The following is a 12144-nucleotide window of genomic DNA, read 5'->3' as shown; positions in this document are numbered from 1 at the left end:
CATATTATTTAGATTTAAAATGTGACTGTTATTAACATGTTTGCGTTCATCTTTCCCATTTTTTTTCTAAGTGCGGCCTTTTCTGTATTACATATGTGATTTATAACCTATTACCTAAGGCATGTTCGTAAACCAGATTTCCATGGTAGAGAACCATCCTGTGCTTATAGAGCCACCATTGTTGTACGACAGTCCTTGAATATTATACACAGGTTAACATGGTCTTTAAGTACACCTACCTTGCTGGAAATTGGGTAATTTTTAGTTACTCACTTTCAAAAGCTAGTATGCCTCTGCTGAAATCAGCTGGATCTGATTCCAGGTCATAGGATGCTCCATGCCATTCTTCTCTCCTTCCATTACCAGCCAGGGCCAGTTCTTGGCATGTGAATGGCATGAGTGCAAGTGGCTGGATGATCCAACCATGTGAGCATGTGTGGAGCGTCCACGAGTGTCCATCCTCTAAGCCTTTCGCTAGCCAGAGCCAGCTGTCAGCCAAATGCAAGGTTCGTGAAAAGAGGTGACCCTCTGTGTGTGCACTACCAGGACACACTACAAATTGTCTAACCTCCCATCCAGAGGAAGTGCTGCTTGGAAGCTGCGACTGTCCTCAAAGCATGTTTAGAGTGGGAAGGTGATCAGAGTAGATGCAAATCAATCATAGGCAACTTCCAATCATGGGCATCTTACAATTAATCTTGGGCATCTTCCAATCTATCATGGGCATCTTCTAATCATGGGCATCTTCTAATCAATCGTGGGCATTTTCCAAACAATCATGGGCATCTTCCAATCATGGGCATCTTCCAATCTATCATGGGCATCTTCTAATCATGGGCATCTTCCATGGCAGCTTGGGCCCTCAGGGTGGCCGGAGCCAGAGCATGCTGGTGAAGGAGACTGTGGTGTTAAGTTCAGCGTGATCCCACTGCGGCCATCTTTGCCACACCGACAGTGCTCTGTGCATTCATGGAGCTCCAATGCAGGAAGGCAAGTGATCCGTTATGGGAGAGGCCACTTTGTTCACTGATTCTTGAGGATTTCCTCTAAACCGTATGCCCTCTGGCTGATATTTATGTGAGGTATTAGTAGCTCTATTCTCTGTAACTTTCTGAAAGTTACATCTTTCTGAAAGATCCATCCTCATTCCCCCTCCGCAGGACCCCTGGTCACCCATCCTCTAGCTAGCCATGATTCCAGAATGAAAGTAAATGTGAGCATTGGGCCACCTTTCCTTGCATCAAGCAGACAACCAGATATGCTACTGGAAATTCTGCCCACTGACACCTGGAGCATTCCACAGGGGCTGGGATGCAGCGGCCACCACTCAGGCTGGTGTAGACACGCTGTCGGCCAGGCCCATGCCTTCTGCTCCACTGGTAGGTCCCTTGGTCTCTTTTTAATATGGGTTGAGGGAGAACTGTAGAAGGAGGTCCATGAAAGTCAAGCTGGGACAACTGACATGTGCCTTCTGAACCTGCTCAGCCCCTGCCTCACATATGCCACCCATATGATAATGAAACGTTCATCTGCATGTGCAACACTGTGGTTCAACAGGTGGTATAAAGCCCAGCAGGACAGGTTGTGTCACATACCTGCAGACATCCCATGGCACCTCCCACATGCAGAGGATTGTCATTTTCCTCCACATCTCCAAGCTTCTGTGCAATACTCCTATCAGAGCTTTCTACAACCTCCAAAAACATCTCTCTCTGCCACAAACATGTCTATGTGTCACCGAGCCTACTGGATGATATAGTCTGAGTGGAAAGACAGTTTCCATCCTCCCTTGATCTGCACTGAGCCTTCATTGCTGCAAAGCTGGTCAGCTAGAGGGCTGCTGGGAGAGCAGCTCAGTGCAGCAAATCCCAAGGTCATGTGTGCTGTGCTAAAGTCCACGGACACCTATTAGGGGCTGTGTCCTTTCTACCGGACTCTCTATTTTAGGAGAAGTCTTCCTATTCCCAGACATGTGAGCCACTGGGAGCTTCCCCAGCTTGGCAGGGACCTGAATGTCCATCCACGGAGATTATCCCTTCCTGCTAGCAATTAGGGTGCTTGTAAACACCTCCTCTTAGGTCTGTTCAGCATGAAGTATCATAAAGCTCTGTGGGATTCTGTGGGATATCCGGAGTGTCAGCGCTTGTCTAGATTCCACTGGATCAAAAAGCAGGAGGTTGGGCATGGCCCTCTGACATGGCAGGCAAGGTTTACGGCTTCCCTGGCAGAGGAAAAGTAAACTGTGTCTGATTATCTTTATTGATGGGCATTACATAGAAAGCATTTACTTAATCAATGGGTGCATGGCAGCCGGAGGCTATGTTGATTTATTCCAATGAAGATACCACATCTGGCTCAGCAGCTGTGACTGTTGTCACTGACGATTAAGTTTATGATAATCCAAGTCATTCTGAGAGATCCATCTGGCTTTTCCACCAGCCAAACAAGCAAGTTAAATGGGGGTGTGATAGGGATCCCTACCTCTGTCTCTTGACATCTTGATGGAGGCAGGACTCTCTGCTACTGTCCCAGGAACTTGTATTTATTATTTGAGGAAGAAGGCATTTCCAGGAACTTCCATTTGGGACCTTCTGACCGTAATAGTTCTTACGCCAGTGGTAAGGAGACTCGCTGGGATTCTGACCATCGTTACAAATGTTTTCGGCCTCCTAGACTTTGGAAACAACCATCAGATAATCCACTGGCCCAATGGGACCATCTGTGAAACAGATCCACGCCATGAGTCCATCTAACTCCTGCTTTAAGCATCTCTTTGGTCAGCAAGCCACAAGGATATTTTGTGCCTCAAGGGATTTGCATCCTATCAGAGCTATTATCTAATGTCTCCTAGAGAAACTGGGTATTTTCCATACCACAAAGCACAGTTGTCTTTTTAATAGCTCACGAGTCCTTCTTGGGAAAGCTTGGAGCAGTAGCCACGGTCTGCCTTGGCACTGAGTGGCAAGGTTTCCTCAAGCATCTGGTGAAAGCAGGTAGATGAAGGCGTTCTTTCTTGAACTATGGAACTTTATAGGACAGCTAGTTCTGGCACAAGGTGGACGCATGGAAATCCAGAGTTCCATTTGTGACTTGTTGAATTTAAGACTCTTTGAGATATCCAAGGAGAAGTGTCTAATAAACACTTGAATGCATAGATCCAAGCCAGAAATCTCCAGTGAGAAGGCATCAACAATTCGATGGCAGTTGAAACCCTCAGCCCAGACATGAACTTAATGGAAATTCAACATTTAAACTTTATGTAGAGAGCCGGGTACAGTAGCTCATGCCTGTAACCCCAGCACTTTGGGAGGCCAAGGTGGGCAGATCACCAGGTCAGAAGTTTGTGATGAGCCTGGTCAACAGGGTGAAACCCCATCTTTACTAAAAATACAAAAACTAGCCAGGTGTAGAGGCACATGCCTGTGATCCCAGCTACTCAGGAGGCTGAGGCAGGAGGATTGCTTGAACCTGGGAGGCAGAGTTGCAGTGAACCAAGATGGTGCCTGGGCAACAGTGAGACTCTGTCTCAAAAATAAATAAACAAATAAAGATTATGTAGAAATGAAGAGTCATAAAGCGTGTCTAAGGAAGACTATTCAAGGTGTTATAAGGAAACCAGAAAAATGTAGTATTCTAGAGACCACGGGAAGAAAGCATTTAAGAAAGGGGGAAGTCACAAATTGCTTCAAATGCTGCAGAAGATATAAGAGAGAATGAGAACTCAACATGCCTCTTTGATTTAGTGATATGGAAGAGAACTTGTGACCTTTGCAAGATATGTTTTGGGGAAATGCTGAGGGCAGAAACCAGACTGGGTGTTTACCAAGGGTAGCAAACACTGCATGTACCAAATATTTTTTTCCTTCAAAATCCAAATAGCTTACCATTTTGAAAGCGTATTTTGTGTGTGTTTGATTTTGATTCTTCTGTGATTTTATTTATATGATATGTATCCCAGAGGCAATTCACTGCTGCCTAGCCACTGATGACCCTTTTGTTTAGCTTGCTCCAATGTAAATGAGTCTCCAGCCTCATCAGACGTGTCCAAGAGCTCTATGGAAGGGTTCAGCTTCCTGAGTTATTTCTTTGTCTGGTGTGCTTTGGGGAGGATGAAATAGAAGGAGCAGGGAGACAGTTGTGAGGTTCTGAGTATGCTAAAAAGGAGGCTTTGTCATTAGCATAGCATCATCTATCACAAAGAAAAATCAGCTTCGGGTTTTTCACACCACACAGCACAGCCTTTAATTCCACTCTACTGTCTAAAGTCAGAAATTCACACATTTTGTCATGTTTAACTTTCCCCTGCACATATTTTACTTCGGAAATATTCACCCATGAGTATTCCTCTCTTTCCTTTTATGAGCTTGTTCTGGGTTCTAGCTCTAAATCTGAAAGCTTTCTACATTGTGATTAGTAATTGAATTATATTTGGGCATTGAAATCTATGTTCCTTTGGGAGTTTAATTACTCCAAAAAGACTGACAAATTAGAGTAAACTTGGAACTGAGTAACAAGAAGATGAAGAATGAAAGACAATAGTATTTGCTTGTAAAGAACATTAATGTCTAAACAGAAAGAGTTTGGCTATCTAAATGGGGACTTAACTCCCCATAATTCTGTGGTCAAGTTGAATCTAAAACAGCACCAGGCTAAGAAAACTAGTTATTGGCTGACAGCACCAGGAGTCTATTAAAATCATTTTCTATGTAAAGATTCCAAGAAAATGTAATAAGGAGATTTATCTTCATCACTTCAGTCATTTGTTTGGCTATAAATGGCATTCTTCTAATTTCGACATCTCACATTCCTTATGGAGGGGTCTGGTCTTTCTGTAAACCTACACTGTTTCCATGTGATAAAAATTTACACACGGTATTAATTTCACTTGACTTGCCGTGTGTGTGTGTCTGTGTGTGTGTGTGTGTCTGTGTCTGTATGTGTGTGTATGTGTGTCTGTGTGTATGTGTATGTGTGCCTGTATGTGTGTGTGTCTGTGTGTGTCTTTGTGTGTGTCTGTGTGTGTGTCTGTATGTGTGTGTCTGTGTGTGTCTGTATGTGTGTGTGTCTGTATGTATGTATGTCCGTGTGTCTGTATGTGTGTATGTGTGTCTGTGTGTGTGTATGTGTGTGTCTGTGTGTGGTGTGTGTTTGGTGTATGTGTGTGTGTCTGTGTGTGTCTCTGTGTGTGTGTATGTGTGTGTCTGTGTGTGTCTCTGTGTGAGTCTGTATGTGTATGTGTGTGTCTGTGTGTGTCTGTGTGTGTGTCTGTGTGAGTGTCTGTGTGTGTATGTCTGTATGTGTGTGTGTGTCTCTGTGTGTCTGTGTGTGTATCTCTGTATGTGTATGTGTGTGTGTCTCTGTGTGTATGTGTGTGTGTCTCTCTGTGTATGTCTGTGTGTGTGTGTGTCTCTTTGTGTGTGTGTGTGTGTGTGTGTACAGGTTTCCACTCCTGGAAGTAGGTGAGTGATTAAGGCAGATGAATCCCTCAAATTGTTGACTTCTCTGCAGACAGAGCTCTTCATCTTAAGAGGGAGACAGAAGCTGTTTTCCATGTGGAAGACAGATTCTGAGGAGGACTCATCTAATCACATAAAAATGATGATGCATTGTAAATAGAATAGGACGCCACAGCTGTCTCATCAACAAACAGTGACCTCGTATTATGACTTTCTATGTAGATCATATTCAAGAACATGGGAAGGCTGGGCACAGCGGCTCACTCCTGCAATCCCAACACTATGAGGCAGAGGTGGGAGGATTGCTTGAGTCCTGCTGAGTAGCTGGGACTATAGGCAGATGCCACCACACCTAGCTAATTTATTTCATTTTTAGTAGAGATGAGGTCTTGCTGTGTTGCCCAGGCTTGTCTTGAACTCCTGGGTGACACAGCAAGAGCCTGCCTCAAAAAAAAAAAAGAGAGATTATTTTCACTGAATAATTACTCTGAATAACAAGAGTAATTCATTGTTAGCTCTTACTCACAGCCCTAGCACCGTTCCTATGCCCTTAACAGCCCTGCAGCCATCACTCATCTCACGGGATGTTCACGGAGCTGGAGCTGGCTGGGGCACATGGTCCTGCTTGTCTCCAGAGCAGTTATGCTGTCCTTTCTAATGAGTGTGGGGATGCTGAGGACCTGGTTCATTCATCACAGCAAAAGTGTGTTTGGGTAGGAATGCTGACCCAGGTCACACCCCAGAGCTCAGCTCTGACCACCATGCTAGACTGCCTCCCTCACCACTGGAAAAAATTCATCTGTAGTTATTCAGTAAAAATAATCTCTCTCTCTCTCTGTTTTTTTCTGAGGCAGGCTTTACTGTGTCACCCAGGAATTCAAGACCAGCCTGAGCAGCATGGGAATATTTCACCTCTATTAAAACTAAAATAAATAAGCCAGGTGTGGTGGCACCTGCCTATAGTCCCAGCTACTCAGGAGGCTGAGGTGAGATACTCACTAGAGCCCAGGAATTGGAAGCTGCAGTGAGCAATGATCACACACTGCACTCCAGCCTGGACAATAGAGCAACACCTCATCTCCCAAATGAAAAAAGGAACATATGAAGAGTTTATTAGATGGTATTTTCCGCAGTGTCTAACTCTGTAAATAATGAATGCAAATGAGGGTTGTGTTGAAGGATGACGGTGATGATGACATGATTCCTGGGAGCGTGCATCCTGCTCATTACATGCAGGGCTTCATGTGACGCTCACAACAGCATCCAGAGGTGGACGTTGCTTCACCATTTAACAGAGATCACCTGAAGTCACCAAGAACGACATATCACAGCCACTCTGTGCAGGTCCTTGCCCCTGTTCTGTGTCACTTTAGGGGCTGGCTCATGACCGTCCTGCAGAGGAAAGGAAAGAGACCCCCATGGTAATCACAACCTGCATGACTATCATAGCCCCATCAAATTCCATGCACGAGTGAACAAGTTCTCTCTCTCTCTCTTTTTTTTCGAGATGGAATCTTGTTCTGTCACCCAGGCTGGAATACAGTGCTTCAATCTTGGCTCACTGCAACCTCCGCCTCCCAGGTTCAAGCGATTCTCCTGCCTTAGCTTCCCAAGTAGCTGGGATTACAGGTGTGCACCAACATGCCCAGCTAAGTTTTTGTATTTTTAGTAGAGAAGGGGTTTTACCATGTCGGCCAGGCCAGTCTCGAACTCCTGATTCACCCACCACAGCTTTCCAAAGTGCTGGGATTACAGGTGTGAGCCACTGTGCCAGCCCTAAGTTCTTTAAAAAAATTTTTTTTAACTAAATAATTTTTACTTTAGTGAGACAGAAATTGAGCCCATATTTTCCCTTTTTTCATTAGCACACTTTTGACATTTTCAGAATGTTTATGTAATTATCCTTTGGTAAAATTAAAAGTCTGTATAGTTTTTTTTAATAAACACAATCTTTTCTAACAAAATTTCCCTTTAAGAACATAATAATTAATTCCAAAGGAGAAAAACTCCAGTAGACACAGAGAAGCGGCAGAATAAATATTGACAGACAAACAGCGTGTAGTTTGGCTAGCTGCCTGAAATCCTTTCTCAAGGTGAGCATGGAGGTGTCAGACTAGGAAAACTAAACACAGAAAAACATCCAGGAAGACAGCTCTATGGGAAAAGAGGCAGCTATTTACCATAGTACAGAAGCTATGACTGGGGTAGAGAGAATTAAACTTTGAACACCACCAGAGCATCACGAACTGTCTCCGTCATTAAGGAGTGCACACGAGCAAGAGCGATCAGACAATGCATAGTTCCAGGAGCCTTATTTTTCTGAAATAGGTTCAACATGAAAACGTTTTTAAGGAAAAAACAATATCAAATGTCACGCATTCAATTCCATTTGTACAATGTTAGGATGATTCTCTGAAAAAGAATTCAACTGCCATAGATAGACCTTTTAACAAGCGGACTCCTGAAAAGGTGTGCTCTCACTCACAGTCCCAGCACTGGTCCTCTGCTCCCAACAGTGCTATAGCCATCACTCATCCTGTGGGATGTTCATGGAGCTGGAGCTGGAGCTGGAGCTGGCTGTGGCACATGGTCCTGCTTGTCTTCAGAGCAGTTATATTGTTCTTCCTGATGAGGGTCATCCAAGACAGCTAACGTGTGTTTGGGCAGGAATGCTGACCCAGGTTACACCCCAGAGCTCAGCTCTAATCACCATGTTAGACTGCTCCTTCACCACCGGAAAAAATTCATCTGTAGTTATTTATTGAAAATAAATCTCTCTCTCTGTCTCTCTCTCTCTCTCTCTCTGAGGCAGGCTTTTGCTGCATCATCCAGGTGGGAGTGCAGTGGTTCAATCATGGCTCGCTGCAGCCTTTATCTCCTGGGCTCATGCGATCCTCCTATCTCAGCCTCTCGAGTAGCTGAGACTACAGGCACATACCTCTATGCCCAGCTAATTTTTTAAATGTATTATTTTTGTAGAGACGGGTTCTCACTCTGTTGCCCAGACTGGTCTCAAATTCTCAGGTTCAAGTGATCCTCCCACCTCAGCCTCCCAAAGTGTTAGGATTATAGGCAGGGCTCCCAACAAATTAATCTTTAACAATTTCATGCAAAATGCTTAGGAAAACAAGAAAAATGTACAGCAAGTAGCTCTACTTCTTTGCATTAGCAAATTCTGGGTTAGAAGTTAAGTATGAATTACGCTTTGCAGCTTTCCTGAATGGAGACATGGAGCCACTGTGGACAGCAGCTTGCAGAGGAATTTTGCCTAAACAGGACCAAGCGCTTTTTCCTTTCTTCTTTTTCGATATGATCCCTTGTCTTAAACTGGCCCATAGAATACTCCATTAACCCCTTCAACAATCTGAACTCTAACAGAGATTGTCAAAACAAAAATAAAAACAAACTTTCTCGAACTCGCCATGATAAAATAGTGCTATATTCTTTCTGAATTTCCAAAAAAATTATTATGAGTTTCCAAATGTTTTATGTTACGCAATCTTAACAGCATTAGATATAACTATTAAAACAAAATTAGCCATTGGCTAAACTTTACCATTAATATTATGGGATCTGGTTTGGAAGATATTTTGTGCCAAACACAAGCAAATAAGAAAAATCTATCAACGGTCTAGAAATAGGAATGTGATGCGTTTAGTCTGCCAGGTTGTATTTTGCAAGATAGGTGCGATGCCTCACAGAACAGGAGAGAACACTCTTGGTCTAGAGGCAGCATTTGACCTGCCGCAATGGCTGCTGGGTTTTGCAGGTTCCTGCCAGTTAGTCGGGCATGATGACAGCAGTCATGCCTTCTGCAGAGGAACCGTGAGGAAGAAGCAAGATGCATCGCCTGAGGGCATGTAACAAGTGCTCAGTGGCTTTTGCTGGGAGAGCTTTGAAGAGCGGTGGGGAGAAGACAGTGAGATCCATTTGGTTACAAAGGGCCATGCGGTCTAGAAGGACACACGGTGTGGGCGTAAGTATTTTACAGATCACTGTGCATTAAATACTTGTTCTTCACGCAAATGTTTCAATGTTTTAGTTTCATTGGAGGAGCTGTTTGACAGGATGATTATATGATTGCTGGGTAGTTCTTAAAAGCGATTACAGGATGTATGTTTCATGTCCTCAGAGAGCTTAATGGGTTTCTTTTTACTCTCCTCTAAGTCCCACCCAGATATCTCCTGACATATCCTGTAATTCCAAAGGAAATAAGACCACAAGAAAGATAAAACTGTATCTGCCCCTGGTGACACAGAGGATTAGCCATCGTCCCATGTAGCAGCACCTGAAATTTAGCTCATGCCTTTCAGTGAGCTCAAGGAGAAGCGCACTGCTTTCCCCTCTTAATTGAAGTTTCTTAGATTTTCATCATCTTCCCCAATAGAATTTACCCAAAGGAACCAAGCTGTCAGTCACACTACATGAGGCAGGACTGAAAAAAATGTTTTAACTTGGCTGGAGCTAATTATAGAGCTCTCAGAGTGCAAAGACCGAGGGAGGTCATCTAGTTATCTGCTGCCACAGGCAACCCACCTTAACTGCCCCTTAACTAATTAAAGACATCCCTAAAACTTTTCTCTTCGTCTTTTCTTTCAGACTGTTGGGGGTTATACCCATTTTGTAACCTCCCCAGTAGCTCCAGTGATGCAGTCAGGCCTCTATGTTACTCATTCCCATACTCAGCCTCCGATGGACATTGCATTGGGCATTCATGTTACCTCAGCACACTGAAGACTCAGAAGGAGGGTGTCTGATAACAAAAGGAATCTGAATATTTCACAGTCTTGCTGCTTTTTGACATCTTGAAACTATGACTACAGCTTTCCCCCGTCTTGTGAGGGTGTATGCTTTGTATTACATTGTAACAGTCTAATGCAGCATTTCTTAATCTGTAATCCATAGAACTGTAATCCATAAAACTTATGCTGAGGATATGCCTTGAGAAAACTGTTCCATGCACCTATAACTGTGTAAAAAGTGGGAACAAATAAAGATGAGAGAACCAGTAAAGATATGTTTCTACTGGAGGAGTTCTCACACTCATAAATACATTAACATACATTATAGACACCCAAGAAGAAAGTGGAAGGCAACTTTTTCAAAACACTTTTCTTTATTATGTTGTAAAGGGAAACACTGAGCTTTGTAAAACTACAGTTCCAAGAATTATATTTTATAAAATTTCCTTCAAAATATGTATTGTTTTACAAAAATGTGGAACCAACCCAAATGCCTATCAATCAATGAGTGGATAAAGAAGCTGTGGTAGATAGATGGATAGATAAATATATATATATATATATAGATAGATAGATATAGATATAGATGATATAGATATAGATATTCCATCATATGTATATAATGGAATTCTACTCAACCATAAAAAGGAATGAATTAATGGCACTCACAGCAACCTGGATGGGATTGGAGACTATTATTCTAAGTGAGATACCTCAGGAATGGAAAACCAAATATAGTATGTTCCCACTCATAAGTGGGATCTGAGCTATGAGGATGCAAAGGCATAAGATGATACAATGGACATGGGGATTCAGGAGGAAAGGGTGGGAAGGGGGTGAGGGATAAATGACACAAATTGGGTTCAATGTATACTGCTCACGTGATGAACACACCAAAATCTCACAAATCACCACTAAAGGACTTCCTCATGTAACCAAATAACACCTGTTTCCCAAAATCCTATGGAAATAAGAAATGAAAAATAAATGCACTAAATTGAAAAAAACGTATATGTTCAATTTTTGTTTGAAACAGCACTGGCTAGAAAGCTGGATTCAGGACGGGTCATCAGGGTGGCTTCTTGGGGAGCGAATATAAACTCAATCCTAGCAATGTCATGAGGAGAGAAGAGCACGTCCACCCAAACTGCCCTGGAGGAGAACGTTAGGTGGGGCAGGAAGGCCTGTGCCGATAGGCACGTGGAGTGGGAGGTGAGAGCCCCCAAGTAACTTGTTTCATAACAGAAGGGCAGACTGGTGAGCGCTCCCACGACCTCGTACACCTTCTCCTTTAAATGGATGTTGACCAGATGTCTACATAAGAGACCCAGGGACCCTGAGGCTCTGATGTCCACAGCGGTCATCTACTGTCTTCCTCAACGTGAAGGTCCAGGTGGGCTCTGCTACACTTCTGCAGTTTTCTCTTTCCCACTTCTAGTCGTCCGTCTCTTCATGGACACCTTTTATGTGAAGCAAGTGATAGAATTGGTAACATCTCTAAATAGTAAGGAGGGCTTTGCTCTTTCCCTACTGTATTTGAACCCAAGCCTGGAACATGTAATCCACTAACTCTCATACTCACCCTCAGTTTCTTCTTTCCTATTGTATCTCTATGGAAGAAAAGACTATTTTCAGGTACTCTTCACTTCACAATTACTTTAAATTTTAGCATTATTAAATATCTTATTTGTAACCACATCTATAGAGAATCAAATAATATCTCTTGAAGCCTAAGTGTATGAAAATTCCAATATGCTGCCAGTCTATAAAATAAGCATTAATATATTACTACTTTCCCACAGTGAGAAGCGTTTCGTAAACATCACGTGTATGTAGCCACGTTCCATTGTAAACTCCAGTTTTAAATTGGATTTCAGTCCCTTAAGTACAGTGCCTTTTGTCTTATTTTTACTTCTTTTTACTCATGCCTCACTCAGTCCACAGTC

The 12144-nt window shown here is 43.1% G+C and overlaps 1 long non-coding RNA gene across 1 annotated transcript in view; it reads left to right on the top strand.

Annotated features, from left to right (window-relative positions):
* Positions 1-11185, top strand: part of LOC118155250 (uncharacterized) — a 31143-nt gene extending 19958 nt beyond the window's left edge. Inside the window, exons 2-3 of the long non-coding RNA XR_004745477.3 lie at positions 9226-9432; positions 10056-11185. This is a non-coding gene — a long non-coding RNA (uncharacterized LOC118155250). The remainder of the gene's footprint in view (positions 1-9225; positions 9433-10055) is intronic.
* Positions 11186-12144: the final 959 nt, after the last annotated feature.

This window comes from Callithrix jacchus, chromosome 7 (genome assembly GCF_049354715.1).
Source record: "Callithrix jacchus isolate 240 chromosome 7, calJac240_pri, whole genome shotgun sequence".
Taxonomy (NCBI): domain Eukaryota; kingdom Metazoa; phylum Chordata; class Mammalia; order Primates; family Cebidae; genus Callithrix; species Callithrix jacchus.
This window is presented reverse-complemented; position numbering and strand designations above follow the sequence as displayed.